This window comes from Pinus tabuliformis, chromosome 1_2, assembly GCF_031772625.1.
Source record: "Pinus tabuliformis cultivar Carrire ecotype Pingquan chromosome 1_2, CPIR1, whole genome shotgun sequence".
Classification (NCBI taxonomy): domain Eukaryota; kingdom Viridiplantae; phylum Streptophyta; class Pinopsida; order Pinales; family Pinaceae; genus Pinus; species Pinus tabuliformis.
In genome coordinates, this window is record NC_142298.1 from 1,274,781,906 (window position 1) to 1,274,801,548 (window position 19,643).

Genomic DNA, 19,643 nt, shown 5'->3' on the forward strand with positions numbered 1-19,643 from the left:
TCCTCCTATGCTTCCCTACAACCTGTCAGAAACTCTCTGTATAGATAGGAAACCCATTTGAACTGGACCCCTGCACTACATTGCGCAACCAAATATATTACCGCGGCAGGCACCTCGTTTGCCTTGCACTTCCTCATTATCTTTCCTGCCAAGATGTGTGTGGCGAAACACACTCCTTGGTCATCAATAGAGTTAATGTCGTATCCCCCGACTTCTTCACTAAGCTGAACTTGTCCTTCATTAGTTGTGCCATCTCCTTGTCTTTTTTTTTCCCACGAATTCTTCCGCGAGGTCTTTCCCTTGATGAGGCAACGCTGAGATTCTCCATAGTAGCATCTCATCAATCAAGATCCTTGTCCCTAGACAAATGCAACCATCATGTACCAGTGCGAGGAGATTCTACACACAGATTGTACTGAATGGGCTTCGATCGAAGTATGGCACATTCAGCATGTTCAAAAGCCCTGCTCTCTACACTCCTACAATCCATTGTTGCAGTTCCAACCTTATTACTTCGTTTTCTGGGTAACAAACATGTTTTAGATATCTACTCGGTTCAAACTAAGAGTATTTACTTTTGTCATTGAAATCCCAATCTTCCATTTTGATTCGGGGGATCTTTCCCAACACTTCTCCTTCAAAAGGCACCTGGCAATAATGGAGTATAGGTGGAAAATTTCCCTTTCTTTTTCTCCCTAATCGGCTTTGTGCCCGAATTTCTCGGTGGCATGTACACTGGAAACACAAAGGGGATCTTCACATCCTCTATCTCCTTCCACTGAAACTTAGCTTCTTCCTCACTATCATGGACCTGCTAAGGTCCCTTATGTTGTACCAATTTGTTTCCTTTCTATATGGGATTTGTTCCTTTATCCTCCACATTTTCTATCCACACTTCCTTCTGTGTTCTTTCGTGATGATGTTCTCAATTCTGCTGCAGAGACCTCAGTTGGTCTCTTCTCCTTCGTCTTCTATGGCTACGCTTGTGGTTGTGCTTGTGGTTGTGCTTGTGCTTGTGCTTACGGTTGTACAAGCACCTTTTTTCTCGACTATCTTAAGCACATTGGGGACATAGGTACATTCAGCCTTGTGGTCTTTCCTACTTGTGACTCCATGATACCATCTAGCCCTTTCTTTGTAAATATCCTAACCAACTCTTCCCAGCTCCTCATGTGTATATCATTTAGCTTGCAGTGTTGAAATGTGGCAACAAGAATATTCAAATTTAATTTTTCCTTGAATTAAATTGTGAATTAAGATCAAATTTAGTCTTAACAGCTACCTGGAAATAACTAATTAAGTTATTTTGACTTAATTAGTTGGAGAAATTCAAATTAGAAGTCTTTCTAAAGTCATGCAAGAGTTATCCCTTAAATTAAGGAGATAATATTGAGTTATATTTGAGTTGTAATTAGGTAACTCAGTTTACTGAGTTAAGTCCAGTTAAATTAGTTCCAAACTGTTTGAGGAACTAATAGAGAGTTAACAGTTAGTTGATGCATGCATGCACTCAACTAGTGTTACTCCAGTTAACTGAAGATTCCCTCATCAGAAACACATGCATGTCTATTCTGAGAAAGACCCAGTTGAGATTAAAGTCAAGGACAATGTACTATCAGTTGTATGTGTTTTCTTATAAAGAAAACTCATGCATGCAGTCAAATCATCATCCTTGAAGATTGCGCAGTTTTGGAGGAGATCATCCACTGGGTAGAAGAGGTTTTCCACTTGGTGAGGTGAAGATCATCCACAAGGAACAACGCAAGGAAATAGGAGCTTGGAGGGCAGAGAGGAAGGTTGGAGAGAAGCCAAGATTTCCTGTGAGCATCTGTGAGGATTGTACTGAGAGCTGGCTAGTTGTGAGAGCTAAGGTTTTGTATAATTCCTATGTATTTCAAACTTGTATGATAATACCAATAGTGGGGTTTTTAGCTGAGGCTTTCCCCAAAGTATTTTCATGTGTATTGTGCGATTGATTCTTCTTCTTCGGGTTATATTGTTTAGCTCGATCTTTAAGCTCCCACAAATTGATAGTAGAAGTAGGTTATAGTATTCTGCTTTGATTTATATTGCATTATCGGGTTAACCTACCACTAGATTTTCCACATGCAGTGTATAACTATCAGCAGTGCACTCGATCATTAAGTCATAACTTCAGAATTTTTTCTCATCATGGCCTATTTATCTACAAAAGTTATAAAACAACTTCTTCAGGGTTTGTACATACTTCTGTAATAGGTAGAAAACTTCATAGCAATGTTGGCCTCTCGTTCTACAAATATAACACCACAAACCTAGATTTACTGGATTAGTTGCTCCACTTGCAATATAATCTATGAACACGGGGCATTGATCTTTATAATGACCCTCTTCTTTGCATTTTGTACACCATACTTATGATCTAGTCCCTTTACCTTTCTTGACATCCTGCAATTCCAAGGTTAGATTGGCTAGTTGACTATGTATTTGTTGTACTCCTGCATGAGTATCCCCAATCAGCGAAGCTTCCATCTTCATCGCAATCTCCAATGCTTCATCTTGAGTCACAATCTTCTATTGTGTCAATGGTAACCTAATATGTGGCAGTAGTGCAACTATGAACCATTCTTTATGCTGCTGTGGGGGTATATCAAATCTCACTTGACCCATCAACACCTTGAATCGTTGATCTAACTCCCATACAAACTCATTCAACTCTTTCTTTATCTCTTTTAGCATCGTGATACACTACGATTTTGATTTTGGCTTCTTGAACTCTGCAACCAATTCTTGCTTAATTTCATTAAACGTAGCATTCAGCTTATTCGCGGAGTATTTCATATACCATGTCAACGCTCTTTCCTGCAGCAACATAACGAGTTGCACCTTCTTTAAATCATCATTATTAATTTGTCTCATTTTCCATACTGCATCAACTACGAACCAAAACTGGTCAGGGTCCTCTGATCCCAATCCTTTAAAGACAAGTAGCTTAATGTCATCAACCATTCTTCTTCTTCTTCTTGACGAACTAGGTGGATGTGGAGGTGGATGTGTAGGGGAAGTATGGGGAGGGCGATGGGGTGTGAGGGGGGTAGATGGATGGGGGATCCCAAAGATGCCCTAATTATTCTTAGCTCTTGACTTCAACGCACCTTCAGGATGAGTGCGGGAATATCTCGGGGTTGTACAGTTACTTATTTCTTCTTCACTCTCAAATCCTCATAACAGGGGGCTATAATCAATTTCAATAAAATTCTTCAGATCTATTCTGTACCGTTTTCCACTTCGCGTAGACCCTAATTTATGCTTGTTTCCTCTTTGTCCAACCATTAATCTGACTGCATTCACAAAATCTAGTTTTCACACATTTACATCTTAATCTAAAGATTAAAAGGTCTTATGAACTTACCTCCTGGTCCCTTGAAAAATCTTTGTTCAGCTTCACTATAGGACATGATCGCATCTATTGTGAACTCAGTGATAAATCCTCCCAAAATGCGTTCGATCTAGAAATCAACATCCCTAGAGATATTGTTACTAATGTTCTTGAGTCCTTGTATCAATTCAGGATTCCACTCCTTAGGTTCATCATTCTTGAAACAAGTCTTATGCTCATTCAACTGAGATACCCACTCGTATAATTCAATGTGGAACGAACCAAAGAAGATTTCATATTTATATTCAAAGATATACTTTTGCAACCAGTATTTAGTTGATAATCGAGGATTTCTATTCTCTTTTTCCACAAATTCTCTTTCTTTCTATTCAACCCATTCCTGGATTTATTTCTTCGACGAACACTAAAACATATCCCGGCCTTGGCAATGAAACGATTTGTTGGTTTGAGGGGGCTTGACCTAGGTTCAGAGTGTGCTACGTACCAAAAAAACCCTCAACCAATGGCCCTTTTGGCAATGAAATACAAGTAGATCGTAGTCTCACCCGAGGCGGTTATGGGAGGTTACAGAACCAGGTTTCCGCAACTAGAGAGATATGCACATTGCTGAGTCCGTGTATTTACTTCTACTTTATATTGATCCTAAAATTTGCATGCATAAGAACTTTGTGCAGATGATTAATTTAACAGATTCACATTAAACCCATAATCTCTAACAAATAATAGTATATCTTACAGTTCTTCGCATAATTTAGTGAAAAGCATGCATAAACAAACACATAACAATAAAAAATAAACACATAAAGAGATGCAACACTTCGCCAAAACTTCTTCTTTATTAATAATGATCTTCAATACATGATCATTCCTAACCTACGCACCCAGCTGCAGGTGGTTTGTGCACTCAACTGCAGACTCTTCATGGCCTCCGCGCACTTAGCTACAGAGCCTTCTCCAAAATATATAAGATATAAATATACAATAGTTTACTGATCTCTTCTATTATGTTCTACTTCTTCGCTAAGGTATTACACATCCTTAAATGCATTTCATCTTTACAAAACCATCGTCCACATACCATGGATCCACAAAAGAAGGACTAATACCCGATACCTGTTACAAAATAAGGGCTTTGTCCCATCCACAAAGCCCTAAAATATTGTGCAATGAATATATCTTCATGAGCTCCGCACAGTCCTCTCCTTCTTCTGTGGGGTCTTCTACCCAAAAATTGGACCAAGTTGAGCCATGCCCAACAGTGGGATTTCTCTTAGTAATTTTCCCTGCAAGCCCAATTTTTTAACACAACCTCAGCTTTAGAGAAGGAATGATGACCTTTCGCAACAAACTTTGTACCCAAAAATCCACATCCCACGTTAGATCTGAGTCAAGCTGATGTAGTGCAAAAATATTTGTTTGAGTCCAAGTACGACAAGATCGGTCATGTCCATTGGTCTTTCCTTTTACTTGCAATATTCGTAACCAATTGTAGATCTCCTATGGGAACTTGCACCAGAAGATATCGTATTGGTCACTTGAAGGTTCCGAGTACAAGATTTCTTCCTTTAGCTACTTCACACCTCGTCGACGGAGTTGATCTTGTTGAGAAGCGAGTCGTTGTATTTGTTCATGCTGCCAATCTTGCAGTTCCTTCTTAAAGATATTCGACACCATATTCCAAATCTCTTTGGAAATTTTTAGGTCCCAGCAATGAAACCATTTTTTGGTGGAAAAATTCCAGAAGGCTTGAGACCCCGGGTTTAGGCATAGCGGCCAAAAAATTCTTCATTGTAGTCTAGCACAATGCCGACATTTTCACCTTATCTAGGACAGATAAGGAATCTCACCCGAGGTGTGTTGTGACCTTAATTAGTTAAGGGTTGGAATCTGGTATCGGGAAGAATCATATTAAATATATCAATGTCAGTGAATCCAAAACTATGCCCATGAGGAACTCAATCGTAACAGATCAAACACATGAAGAGAAAGAACATAATACAGATGCAACCATATTAAAAATTTAAAAAGCCACACAAACTCACATGCATAATACTAGTGTATCCTTGTAATATCTTCTTCCATTAATCTCCATCATCATTACAACATAACATCCGACTCACAAGCCTCATAGACAAAACATGAAGTTAATATGAAATAGAAATACATAATCGAGATCATGAGAATCAGAGCGAGCTCGAATGGCTCTGCAACAACATTTCAGTATCGTCTCCCTCTCCTCCTTAGCTTTTTCCTTTCAACCTTCTTTTATATCCCTGTGCTTGCTTGGACTGACACTTCGTCCTTGGATGCTTTGCATTTTTCCTCTTTCATATGCTTATATTGTTTGGCTGACATTATTCCTTTCCACTCGATTGTGGCTCCCTGAGTCTTGACTTCCTTGGCCATGTTTCGACAACTGCTAGTCTTCGGTGGATTCCTTCCCCTTCTCTAGCTTTCTTCTTCGTTGCTTCCCAATGATTATCTTTTGCAAAATGTGGTCATTCTTCCAATGTGTCACCTTGTTTCTCAAAACAAAGGACCCAACAAATGCATGGGTTTTTTACCAGGGTGGTGACATTGAAATATTACTTGGGGTAGTGAAGAGGGTCTCTCCTAATCAAGCTTCTCTTGGTTTCCATCTTTGGCATTCTCCTGATGTGGGGGAGGTTTTTTTCCTTACCTTGGTCATTTTCTCATTTGCTCATGTTCCGTTATTAAGATGCCAGTCATTTGATCTTGCTCCTTCAATTTCGGGAGTAAAGGTGAGGGTCAATGTTTTTTGTATTGTTTCTTCATAATATGGGGACTAGTCCAGTCTTTGAATTGGTGACAGTTCTACCTACCTCGTCGCTTCAAGGTTCTGATGCAGGTATTTCCTTTAATTTCATGGTTCGGGTTTATGGGGTCTGGTATCCAAGTACTTTCTCCATCTGGTTTTAAAGTCAATTTTCTTTCCAATTTCATAAGACATTATAGCTCTTGCGTCTTCTTTTTCATTTGCATCATTCAAGTCGAGGTTCATTTGATGTTTGGGTGCGGGGTGTATTAAAGTTTTGGGGCCATCTCTTATTTAACATTCCTCGAAAGCCCTCAAAATTTGTGACTATGGTTTACTTAAACGTTTGGTGGGGGTTTCATAATTTAACACCTTAGGTATCAGTCTATATAAGAAGGTTCTCAGTAGTAGGTAGTCGAGTTAGTCTCCAATAATCTATGAAATCTTCCCTATTGTATATCTTTGGTGATGATGTTATCTTCGTTGTGATTAGTATTCTTGAGTCGCGAGTGCATCTCCTTTTTTGTCTTCCTGGGTTTTGTGTTTACCCGTTGTGTGAGTTTTACTTGTTCCCCTATCTTAGTATGGCTCCTCAGTAGGAAATTCCAAGTTGCAGAGGTGGCGTGAGTGGTTCATCTTCTCATCACCATTGGTTTTTTGGGTGGGAGACTGTGCCAAACTACTTTGACTTTGTCCCTCCTGAAGTTAGGAAGGCAATTCTCCACCAAGAGTCGAAGGATTTTGGAGATGTTGATGAGCCCCAAAAATGAGTAATTATGTGGGCTCATTCAGCCTCCTAATTTGACTTAGTCCACCGTTATCATTATTTTATTGCATGCTTTTGATTATATTTATGCTAATAGAGTGAATTGGGTTAGTCATTATTCCAACAAGTCTAATGTGTGCTTTATGCAGATTTTTAGTCAATTTTGAGACAAAATCAAAGGTTTAAATGAGCACTTGGCAGCCAAATTCGTGGAGAGGATTTGTAGGAAGGTGTCCCCTTCATTTATGAGCCCTTACCTCGAATTCTCCACCAGCAGCTCGGAGTTCAAGGGCCACCACATCGATTATCACAAGGGCAGCCGAGCAAGGGCTAGTAAAGTTGCTGTTAACTGCAAGTTTTGGCAGCCGAGTTCCTAAAGTTTAGGAGGATTGTTGGGGTCCTCAATTTGTATAAATAAGAAGGCTTAGGGCCTCATTTCAGTTAGCTAGTTGGCAGTTCGATTTTAGTCATTTTTTAGTCATTTTTAGGCAATAGGTTAGCTCTGCATTTCAGCACATTTTCAAGCTTTTTCTTGTAGACAGTTTTTGGGATGTAACTATTCTTTTGATCAATAAAGATGAATCCAGCTTTGCACCAGCTCTAATCTTCCTTAGGAGGCTGTAGATCTTGAGGTTGGGCCCAACTCAAGCGCCCAGTACCTCCTTTTTGTACTTTGATGTGTCTTTGCTGCATTCTTAGAATAAAATCTGTTATTTAGATTAAAATCTTGTTTTGTTATTTAGGTTTCTTTTGATGATTAAAATAACTTTTCATGCTTCAGGTTGATTTGACAGTTTGAGTACAGAAAAGATCTTCAGAAAAGGCCATCAAGCAACCCTTGATCTCACCTCTCCCTCCTTGGGACCATGAGCTGAGACCAAGGTGCCCTTGCTGCCATAAAAACATTGTTCTTGCTTCTTCATGCAATTTCTAGTGTTAGATTCTTAGTTGCAAAAGTTAGTACCAGTTGTGATTACATGCTTAGATCCATTCTTGCTTGGTTTCCATAGTTGTTTTACATGATTTTCTGCCAATAAACTTTTGTTCATCATGCTTATGGTTTCTAGGTCAAAGTAGGTCAAAATAGCTAGATCTTTGGTTTTCTTAGTCTTTGTTGGTTAGTTTTGAAAAATAACATGCAGAGCACCTGTGAAACCTCCTCTCCTACCCTTACCCCATCAATGCAACCTGCTGCGTCCTCTAACTCAGATTCTTGCCTCTCATTTGCCACGTTTTCTCACTTTTCCCTAGTTCCTACATTCTTGCACAACATTGCTTCTCTTATCTTCAAACCAACCCAATCGCCTTAACCACTCTTCATCCTCAATCACCAAGTCCTAGACCTCCTCACACCCTTATCTCACCTCCATTTCCACTTCTTCACCTTTCTTCCACCATCAACCCTCCAAAATCCCCTTTCGGAACATCCTGTAGAAGCTACAGTACATCCTGTAGAACCCCTACAAACTTCCTATAGAAGCTCACGAAAGCGGTTTCTTGAGATCCGATCACTGTGAAACTCTCTGGAAGGGTGCTAGGGACCCCTTAGGCCCTCTTCTCACCTTCCCAACCTCCTGCAAGCGCCCTCGCCATTTCCTTTCATCAACAACCTCTGCACAGTCAAAAACAGTTAAAGCACATGCATAATAATTCTGCCAACTTACTCAAAAATACAAAAAGATGTTTCTTTTCAGATTTCACTTCAGAAGTAGCTTAGAAACATGCACTTAACCTTCCAAAGAATCAATGGCATCTTTTCCAGTAGCTTTCATCCTTTTTCTTGCATCAGTAGGGCTAGTTGGTAAAACTAGGGTTTGCTAGGGTTTGCATTTCCATTCAGCTTTTTAGTTTCTTTCTACAAGTAGATTAGCCTCCTTCGAGTTAGCTTTCATCCATTAGTTAAAAGCTTCTTCTAAGAGCTCATAGAAGTTGGCTTAAGCTCCTAGCGGACTTGTGCCAGCTGATCAAGTGACAGTCGCGGCAAGAGCTAGTACTTGTGCATATAGCACCGTCGCTTCCAAGTTTGTTACGAACTACCGGGTTGATAAAATTAAAGAAGGCAGTTCCAGGAGTTGCAGCATTATCGCTGCAATACTGGGGCCCACCAGATGTCATATTTCTTTGATTTAGAGGTAGGAGGCATGTGCCTCAAATGGATACTTGACCCGAGGAGATTCAAAAAGCATAGACCATTTTCTTCATTTACTTGTAATGCACAAACAAATGGAAACCCTCCTTTTGCATGGTCCTCAGAGATAAGAAAGTATATAATTATCAATTATTGGCAGGATAGGAAGATATCAAGAAGATTCTCCGAAACATCCACTTTTGCTTGGATGACATTATGTCTAGATTAACAAGGGCAAAGAAATATGTGGTTTATAACTTGTAGTTTGAGTCAGAGGAGCTTAATGACTCACCTGTAGTCAACACTCCCCCAGCGATTGCATCTCCTCGTGTCATTATTTATCCACATGAAAATTCCTCTCCCCTTTCTCCAGTCATCATCTCAGACTAATTCAGGCTCAATTGCTTTAGTACTCTCCTTTTTAGGTGGTCACTGACATGGAACTCTTGGAGGCTATCATTATTCTCTATAGCATCTTGGTGGTCAATAGTTTAATGTTTTCCTATCATATAAATCTTGTTTTTGCTTACATAAGGATGACATGATGATCCATCACTTCATATCACTCTCCATTGTACTCAGTGATTTGCAAGTCCGATAGTGCATGGTTCTACTCTTGTCATCCTCTTTTGCATTTTGTAAGGTTCACTGGTGGTGATCATGGATAAATCTAGTTGATATAGTTTGGTCTTGTTTTGTCTTGTGTCTTAGTGAAATTTGGTTTCCAAGTTTAAACAAATAGTAATGATAGTTCTTTGGGTACACCTAGTTGAAACAATAGTCTCATAAGATTAACTTTTTGGAGTGTGAAAAAGTTTATGTACTCACTATAATACCTCTTTTTATTAATATAATCGTTTGCAAAAACTTAAAAAAAAAAAACAAAACAAAAAACAAAAAAAGAAAAATATTTTAATTATTAATCTTACACAAATAACATATAATCACATCAAAAATTATTAATGGTTTTTATATTCATTAAAACACCATAATAAAATAAAAAATATAAAATTTACTCAAATATCATAATTATGAAAAAAATGTTTTTCAATCATCTTTAAAATGGTTAGCCATAGTACTAAAAATAGTACAGATTTAGGTTATTTATTCTCCCATTGCTTTCCTAATCTAAAAAATTACTTCAAATGTAGAAAGATTTGGAGAATTGACAAGTGCAAGTTGCTCAACCACGCTACTTGTACCCTTTTGCCTTTATGGATAAACTTGTTCGCTTTTAACTTTACAGATAAAGTTATTGAGCTTTAGGAAAAAGGGAATTTCAACTTTTGTCAAGGGTAGGTGGGGCAAGGCAATTCATCCATTAGTGAAGGAAAACTTGAATGAGTGGTATGCAAGTAATATGTGAGATTATCAATATAATGATGTAACGCACTTCAACCAAAAAAGTGGATAATAAGCTTTAAAACATTTTCCATCAAAACTTTCATTACATGTTCAAAATTTGTTCAAACACTCATTATTTTTGTCTTTGGTTTTACTTAATTTCTTAGATATATGAGTTGTTCACGCAACTAATGGTTATTAGAATTACTATATACACCATTGTTATCAATAGATATATGAGTTGTTCAGGGTACTAATGGTTATTAGAATTACTATATACAACATTGTTATCAATAGATATATGAATTGTTCAGGTTACTCATGGTTATTAGAATTACTATATACAACATTGTTATTGCATAATCATGTTTCATTACATGTATTAATACCAATAATAATTTAAGTTAGGTTTTATTGATAATTAGACTATGATTATAAATGATTATAAAGTATTTATGTTAATATTAGTGATGGTAAAAAGTATAATTATTTATCTTAACTTAATTTAGAAGTTAAGGATAATTTAATAATTATCAATATTATTGTGTAATTATATTTTAAGAAAGGATTTTAATTTAATAAAAATAACTTGATTCATAAATATTAAGAATTTAGAAGTATTAAGAATTTAACGGATAAAAAATGCAATAAAAGTAGGTTTAATATTTAATTTTTATTTCAAGTGTAAATTTAGGTTTTAAGTAATCTGGTTAATTTTTCTTAAATATAAAGAAGATTTTTATTTAGCTTTGTGGAAAGAAAATTAGTAAAAAAGGAATATGTGATTTTGGATATTAGTACGAAAGTAAGGAAAATTGATTATATTTTGTTACTAGTGTGAAGTAAAAGTAAAATAATATTTTTTATTATTAAAATGAAATTAATATAATTTTCTAATTATGTACTATTTCTAGGGAAGTAGTTATTTTGGGCATTGACCTCGAACAAGTTAAGATTGCTTACAACTCTATGTGAGTCTATAGAATGAGTATGGTGTATTAAAGCATTGAAGAAGTATCCAACCTACTATGGCACCATATGGCACCATCCTATAGTACAAGGGCTAGAGTAGATGATTTCCATCACACCACAACATGTAACAACATGTAATTAGTTAGACACTTATATTACATGTGCCAGATGCCTCTCCATCACACAACAACATGTAATTAGTTGGACATCTTTACTATTGTATTCATGTACATAGATTTTTGTTTGAGCTGAACCTAAGATGAAGTTACTAAGTATTTTGAAAGAGCTAAAGTCTTTCAAGACAACATCATTGATCTCTTGGTGTTTGTATTGGTTGGGAGGAAAGTCATCTATTCCCTCACCCTCTGAGTCGAACACTAATTTGCGACTAAACATGAAGCAAGATGAATTAAGTATTTTGAAAGAGCTAAAGTCTTTCAAGACAACATCATTGATCTCTTGGTGTTTGTATTGGTTGGGAGGAAAATCATCTATTCCCTCACCATCTGAGTTGAACACTAATTTGCGATTAAACATGAAGCAAGATGAATATAAATATTAAGTCTTTCATAGTGGACCCTGAAAACTTCATGTGGGGAATACAAGGGATGTGCCGCTCTATGTGGCTAAGACGTCCATTTTGTTGTTGCAATTGAAACGGGATGTTTTGAAACTCTTTAGTATGATCTGACTTCCCTTAGGATGACAAATGCATATCAGGGGGAAACTTCTCCAAGGCTTTAGCCAAAATGCTCTTCAGCATCCAAAATAGGTGGATTGTTTGTTTATATTGCGAGGATCTACCACGGGTGTGGCCAGGGTCATTAATCAAAGTTTGTCATTCTTCTAAATCAATCTCCAAAGCCTCCTTAGTCTATCATGTCTCTTCTTCCCAATCCGTGATACGCTGCTTGACTGGATTTGAACTGCTTGAGTGATAAGCCTGAGCAGATTCTTGAATAATTCAGGAGGTCGATTTACGCCCACACACAGTCCCCCCAGATGAGTTGGGTTGACTGGTTTGTGAAGGGGAGTCTTTCCTCTGTTTCCCATGACCACGACCTCCACGACCATTCCTTCCTTTACCAGAGGCTCGAACCATATTACTGCACCTACAAATCAAATGTTGTCCTATGCTGAGATCTGGAGATCAACCCAAATAGATTTGAAGCTTAGAAGCACGATGTTGCCAAGGATCGCTCCAGATTTGAAGACCTGTCAAAGAAATTACAAAAGAAACCAACCAAATAAGGAACCAGTTCAAAAGTGTGTTGTCAACTGGAAGCCAACACAACATTACAGTTCCACTTCTATCATTGTTCCACCAACGCCCACTGATGGGCCTAAATGGACAAACAACACTATCCACAAGCAAAACCCCAGAATGATATGGGTGAGACTCATGTTTTATCAATTCAAACAACATAATTGTGCGTTGAAGAAAGAAATAACATTTGAGGAGTGAGTTGCCCCTTAGCCAAAACCCACATACAACCTTACGCTGAAACCAAATGCATTATGCCCTATTTGAAAAACCGGAACTGAATTTCCCACAGTCGAGCCTATATTGACAGAATTTAAGCTGGGAGTTTCCCCTTGACCAAGACCCACACAAAACCAGATGACGGAACTAGATACAACATACCATATCCTAAGGGCTGGACTGACACTAAACATTTCCAACATATTACACCAGACCACAACCTTATACTGATTAAGGCTAGGCCAATGTTTATAGACAACGTTGGCCCTGTTCCGAACCCATACATATTTAAAATACTTGAGAACCAAACAGAATTGGCCAGAAACCAAAACTCTTATAATTCTGCAATAATCAAGGTAGTGAGTACATCAGCACTCAAAGCCGCCCATCGGCTGAACCTGCATGAGCCCATACGCGACAACCAAATCTCATAGACCACAAACACCGGGACATAAAAAACTAACGACTCAACACATAACAAAGACTAGACCATGCCATACTCCAGAAACATACTATGCCAATCTCGCCAACCTACCACAATACCATGCATCCTAGAGACTGGAGGGCAGATACAAAGATCCATATATGCAGAGGGAGAAAAATTAAGAGTGGGGACATACCAGTGACCAAGACTGAGACCAGAAGGAGACTGAACCCATGATTTCCCCAGAACGAGCAACCCAAACCAGATCCACAACGAACGGAGCACACATACCAAATTACACAACGCAATGGAGGAGGAGTTCATGCTTATCATCTGACTTAATGGCTCTGCCACCTTCATGGTTGGCAATTAAACTTCGCATGCGCACCACAACCCCTCCAAGTGATGCATGCATGCATAGGGTGGCCACATACATATTTGAGATTTGCATTAATCTGTGGACCATGGCGTGCCCATTGGGTCCAACTCACAACCCGATCGATTTTTTTTAATTACGCCGTAAGGCTTTTCCCTCTAAGACGAACTCCCCTACTGTCTACCTGTCTTCACTGTACACCATTCGATCTTTCATTAGATGATTGAATTATAATCATCCGTTGATTTACATGTGACAGTTGTGACTAGCTAGAAACTTGCGTAGGCTAGACGCGGGCGGTTGTAACTGGCGGTTCTCGTTTCTTGATAGAATGTGATGGGGCACTAACTTATGAAACTGATTTCAAGCTGGGTCAGTTGCAAGATTATCAGCAGCTGAAACCCTCAACCTTAGCACTCCTGCTCGAAAAATTGAAATGTGTGGGATGGACGGACTGCCACGAGGGTGTTCATGTGATGGAGCACTAACTTATGAAACTATTCTTGTTTTGGCTGATTTCGTATTTATTTTGATGAATGTAACAATGCAAGATCTGTCACAGATAAAACCGCAGATGATGCAAAAGGTGCTTTCGTCAATCAAGCTTTCAGATGACAAGCAAGGCGATTTGGCTCATGTCAATCATCGGGCCAAGGGATTTAGTGGACGCTCTGAGGCATCTAGTCACGCAGAATTGATGGAATTATTTCTCGTATGCACTGGTTTCAGTTCAAATAGAGTTGCAGAAAGAAACATTATTATGCCCTTTGCAATCAACCAAACTGATCCGGTTTCGAGGTATTTTCATCTCTAATTTGATATATTTACTAATTCTTGATAGCTGAGCAAGCTTAAATGTATGATAAGGCTAACTTTGTGTTTTTCACACTATTTGAAGCAGATCAGTTCCAGCAAAAACCCCCGAGCAGCAGTCCACAGGTCAATTTGTTATTTTTTATAACAGAATGGTGAATGTTTACAATGTGCCGGCTGAGAAGGTATTATATTGATCTCAGCAACAAATTTAATACATTCACAACAAATTTTGTATATATTTTTGACGAAACATTTTCATCTTTAGTCCTCTTCGCGTTCTTTAATTTATTCGCAGGCTTATTTCGTCATTTTCGTGGCAGGCAGAAGCCATTATTAGGCTTGCCGGCTCTATAAGTTCGAGGAAGACAAGAAGACCTCAGATTAATATCCACAAAATCCAACAGATATTGAAACCGCTGCATCATAAGCCTGCATCGAACGCTCACAACGAAGATCAGCCTGAAAGACTTTCCGTAGGTAAGACGCGGATCGTGAAATATTTTATATTGACAAATGTGGTTCATAACTTCATACTATTCGACAGAAAGTAAAAAGTATAGAAAGGTTTTCAAGATTGAAAATTGTGTTTTTAACATTATGTTTTTTTAACTTTTTTCGCGTGCAGGCCTGGAAATTACCCCGAAATTATCTGTGCAACGCTTCCTCCAAAAGCGAATGAAGAGGTAAATAAACTTTATATCATTTTTAAAAATGATGTATATTCAGAAGATTGAATAGCAAATCCAGCATTTAAATCAATTACGATAATTATATTTAGTGTAAATTTAGATGACTGAGTAGGCAAATGTGTATTAAAAGGATGAATTTTTTTGGTACAGAATTAACATTGTGTCTCCTTACACCACGATGAAGCCGGTGACATTTCCTTGGAAAGGCAGGAAAGATTCAGACGACCAGATCATCTTCTCGTTGGCTTGCTCATCACATAGATTTTAAGATGTGGGTGGATGGTATTGACCATTAATGGCATCAGCCGACATTTTCTAATCTTAACCAAATCGTTTTCATCGACATTAAAATAAAAAAATATATAATATGGTTAAAATTATTTTTACTACGATTTATTATTAGAGAAACTAGAGAAACTAGACCAGTAACGGAAATGTAGACTACAAATCCAAGAGACTACAAATCTAAGAAATTACGTACATATTGTAATAGATAAGAGTATGACCAAAGTCATTAGAACATAAAGTATAACAAAAAAACAATTGAGTAACTAGGTTGTTGTAACCAGTATATAAGTGCTAAATGTAGACTACAAATAATAGATAAGAGTATGACCAAAGTCATTAGAACATAAAGTATAACAAAAAAACAATTGAGTAACTAGGTTGTTGTAACCCTGCTGAAAGTATATAAGTGCTAAAAGAGACTTCATTAAAAAATGATGGAACTGTTGTAAGACACAAAGAAACCAATGCCAATCATATTGTAGTAGACACACCAATGGGTGTTGTAAGGTCTTTAGGCGGGGCAACCCGATGGGGGGGTCAGAAGTATCTGAAGGAGCCTAGGTGGAGAGGTCTGAAAGAACCATGGAGTTGCATGGGGAGATTGATGGGGAGGAGGTGATGGTTGACTTGGGTCTAGAAAGCTGAAGCTTGTTTTGTGAGCATGCTAAGTTGGGTAAATTCTTAGCAGGTTTATTATTAGAGAGAAAAACATGAAGGAGGATGACAGAGCTATTGGAAGCTAGAAGAATGGCTTTGTTGTGAAGGAAATTCTCCAGGCACAAACGTTTGGGTAGCTTGTCAATAGAAGTGTTCGATAAAATTTTCTTGATGGTGGAGATGACTAACATAGAGTCTCCTTCCACCATGAGCCTATTGAAACCCTGCTGGTTGGCAATTTACAATCCCACTTCCTCTGCATAGAATTCAACTACATTATTGGTGGGGTGGCCTAAAATGCCGACAACCACAAATAATAGATTGTCGTTGTCATCCCTAAGGATGCCTCCATAACTTGTTTGTCCTGGGTTGACTTTGGATGCACTGTCGAATTTGTATTTGATAAAGCGGAGAAGAAAAGGGGACCAAGTAAGGGGGGAAGGGGGGGATGAGGGGAGAGAGAGGTTGGGTGGGTGGATGTTGGTTGAAAAATTAAAATGTAGAATAGAATGGTGCTTTAGATGGAGAGATCTACTAGTTGTTGGCAGTCCACGAGGAGAGGAGGGTGGTCTCTATTACACTAAATGATACATTATACCAAACAGAATCAGAAGAGGATGGACATTACTTGAAAATTTGGCTATTTCTTTCTTTCCAAATCAACCAAAATATGAATCAAGGGAAGAGAGACCATGCTTTATTAAGGATTTCGCTTTTGAAAGCGAAGGGCTTCCAAGCTGAGATTGTTTCCAAGAGTGAGTTGTGTCTATCTTCCTACTTCCTTAAGTAGGAATATAATTTTCTCCAAAATTGATCCACAAATGAACAATCAATAAACAAATGCTCAACACTTTCGGGACTAGCTCTACGCATATAGAAAATAGAGGATCCTTCGTAGTCCCTTTTGATGATTTTATCCCAAGTCACGGCTCTCTTCCAAGCCAATAGCCATAGGAAGTGAGAAATCTTGGGCCACATGTTAGCATTGGGGGCGTAGATGGTATTAGTGGCCAAGGAGTACGCTTCCATCATAGTGAATATGCCCTTTGATTGATAACCCCAACATAGTGTGTCAATGCCATCTGCGATTAGGATAAGACATTGCTCAAGATGACATTGTAGTGTTTGCCATAACCATGAGGGGATTCCCGAGGGCCAGTCATATATTGTTTTCTGAGCACACCATGAAGATCTTCTGTGTTGAGGCCAACAATGCTGATTTACTTGCATGTAACCATTGCCTACCAAGAATATTTTTAGATCATTGAGATGCTCTTGCTGGTCCAATTTAGGCATTTGTTTTCATGAGTCCTGCCACAAGTGCGTGCATATTTCCCAAAAGCTATGGGTCTGTATGAGAGATTTGTTATTTTCAGCAATCCAACTTTAGTTTTTGGATTAGAGAGTGGTGAGGTATGCATTTTTCATGCCATAAAATTTTCTAGAGATATTGGCACTTTTGAATCCAACACCACCACAATTTGGCACCCATAACATCCTTACTGAAAGTTTCAGAGTCTCAAACATAAGGCTTCCCCAAGATTTGGGAAGGAAGAGTTTGTCCTGGGCCACAAGGGCCCACTTGCGTTATCTACTCATACGCCGACCCCATCGCCCCCTCCAAAAGACAATTTGCATCTGTTCATAAGCTACCCCAAGGTTACAAAAATTTGGAATACCTTGGATGTCTCATTTGGGTTACAGCTCCCACTGTTGTCTGATATTCCAGAGTGTCTTGAATGGTGGAGTTCGTAGCATGGCACTAGGGGCTTCATTCCACCCATTGTTCTTTGGGAGATCTGGAGGTGGAGGAACAATATTATTTTCAATGAGTACCGTGAAAGCTGAGCAGTGGTGATGGAAAAAATTCAAAGCACAATCTCGGCTGAAATACATGCTGGTACATCCAATAAACTGCGCAAAAACCCCAAATCTGGCCGCAGATCTCCTTCCCTACGAGCTTTTTTGACGGAGCATCACAGTGTAGCAGTTGTGGATGTGGATTCATTATCCGATATTTGCCAGAGTTAACAGATCTGGTACACTAGGGGGCAGGAAAGGGCTCCAACACGAAGGCTGAGGCCATGGTATTATGGGGACTCCTCTAGTTCATACATTATCTGAATATTCCTACTATCCACATTTATGGGGACTCAAAGGTCATCATTGATTATGTCTGTGGGAATGCCAACATCAACAAATCCTCTCTTCAGTGTTGGCTACAACAGATCTCTACTCTCTGGAACCCTCTCCAATACTCCACCATACAGCAAGGACTTCAATGTATAAGCCGTCTGCCTCTCCAAAAAAGGCATCATGGAATATCTAAATGGACTCCACATATAAATTAATATGGATGAGACTTGATTGGAGACCGAGATTATGCCTTTACCAGGATAACTACACCCGGACATACTCTTTTTTTATTGTGGAGTAACTACTCTGCATTACATCTTGCTCTTCATGTTTGTGAAAAAATACAGATGTATGCCTAACATATGCTACAATATGCTATGCTGATTTATCTAGATACAACAAACAACCTAGAATTAGCATAGAAAATCTTTTATGTATCCTGGTCTAGTTATAAGGTTCATTTTTATGCATGTTTGCTGATTAGCTTGGATATATAATTTTGATATGCTCCTATGAGATGCAGACTTTGAAACATATGTAATTTCTATACAAAATAAATATATCGCTTTTTTCATCTGAAAAAAAGAAGCAGCCAACTTCGTGTTTTTAGCACTATTTGCAACAGATCAGTTCTTAATCCTGCAGTGTTGTCAGCTATGCAAGGAATTCAGTCAAGGAACAGTAACATGAGCCAAGGTAAGATGATACAAGAATGTGAAGTAGACACTATTAGCTTGGCTTCCATGAGTATATTGGGATGTAATCAAGTTTTTCAGTATGGGTTAGTTTATTTTGAAGGAGGGATGCAGCTCCCTATCATAAACATGATATCATCTGTGTGTATAATGTGAATTATGGCATCCCACTTCCTGACATAATTTATGTTTTCGTATGTTAACTCATGCAGGCGTTGTTGTACTCGTGTCATTTTTTAACCTGTTACTACTGTTCCTTTTTCAAAAACTTGGTACAAGTAAAGTTAGCTTCATGTTCTCACCCATAATGATTGCCTAGTTCGTGACCAACATCATGATAGGACAGTATAATATTGTGAAATATTATCCTGGAGCATTCAAGGCATTCAACCCATATTATATATACTGTTACTTTCATGAATATCACTAATAAGGATGGGTGATGCTTGGAGGTGTAGTCCTATGTATAACAGGTATTGATTGATGATATGTGTCTCATTTTATCATATAGTATACTTGGAACTGTTTTCTAACTCAATTGATAAATCCATACCAATGATTTTCTCAAACAAAATTCATAACTTCATCCCAATTAGTTATGCTAAATCCATACAAATAGTGTTAGAAAATTATATATTACGGAGCAATGGAACACATAAAATATTGCAGAAATATAAACACAGAAAACGCACAAAACAAGAGAGACACAGATAT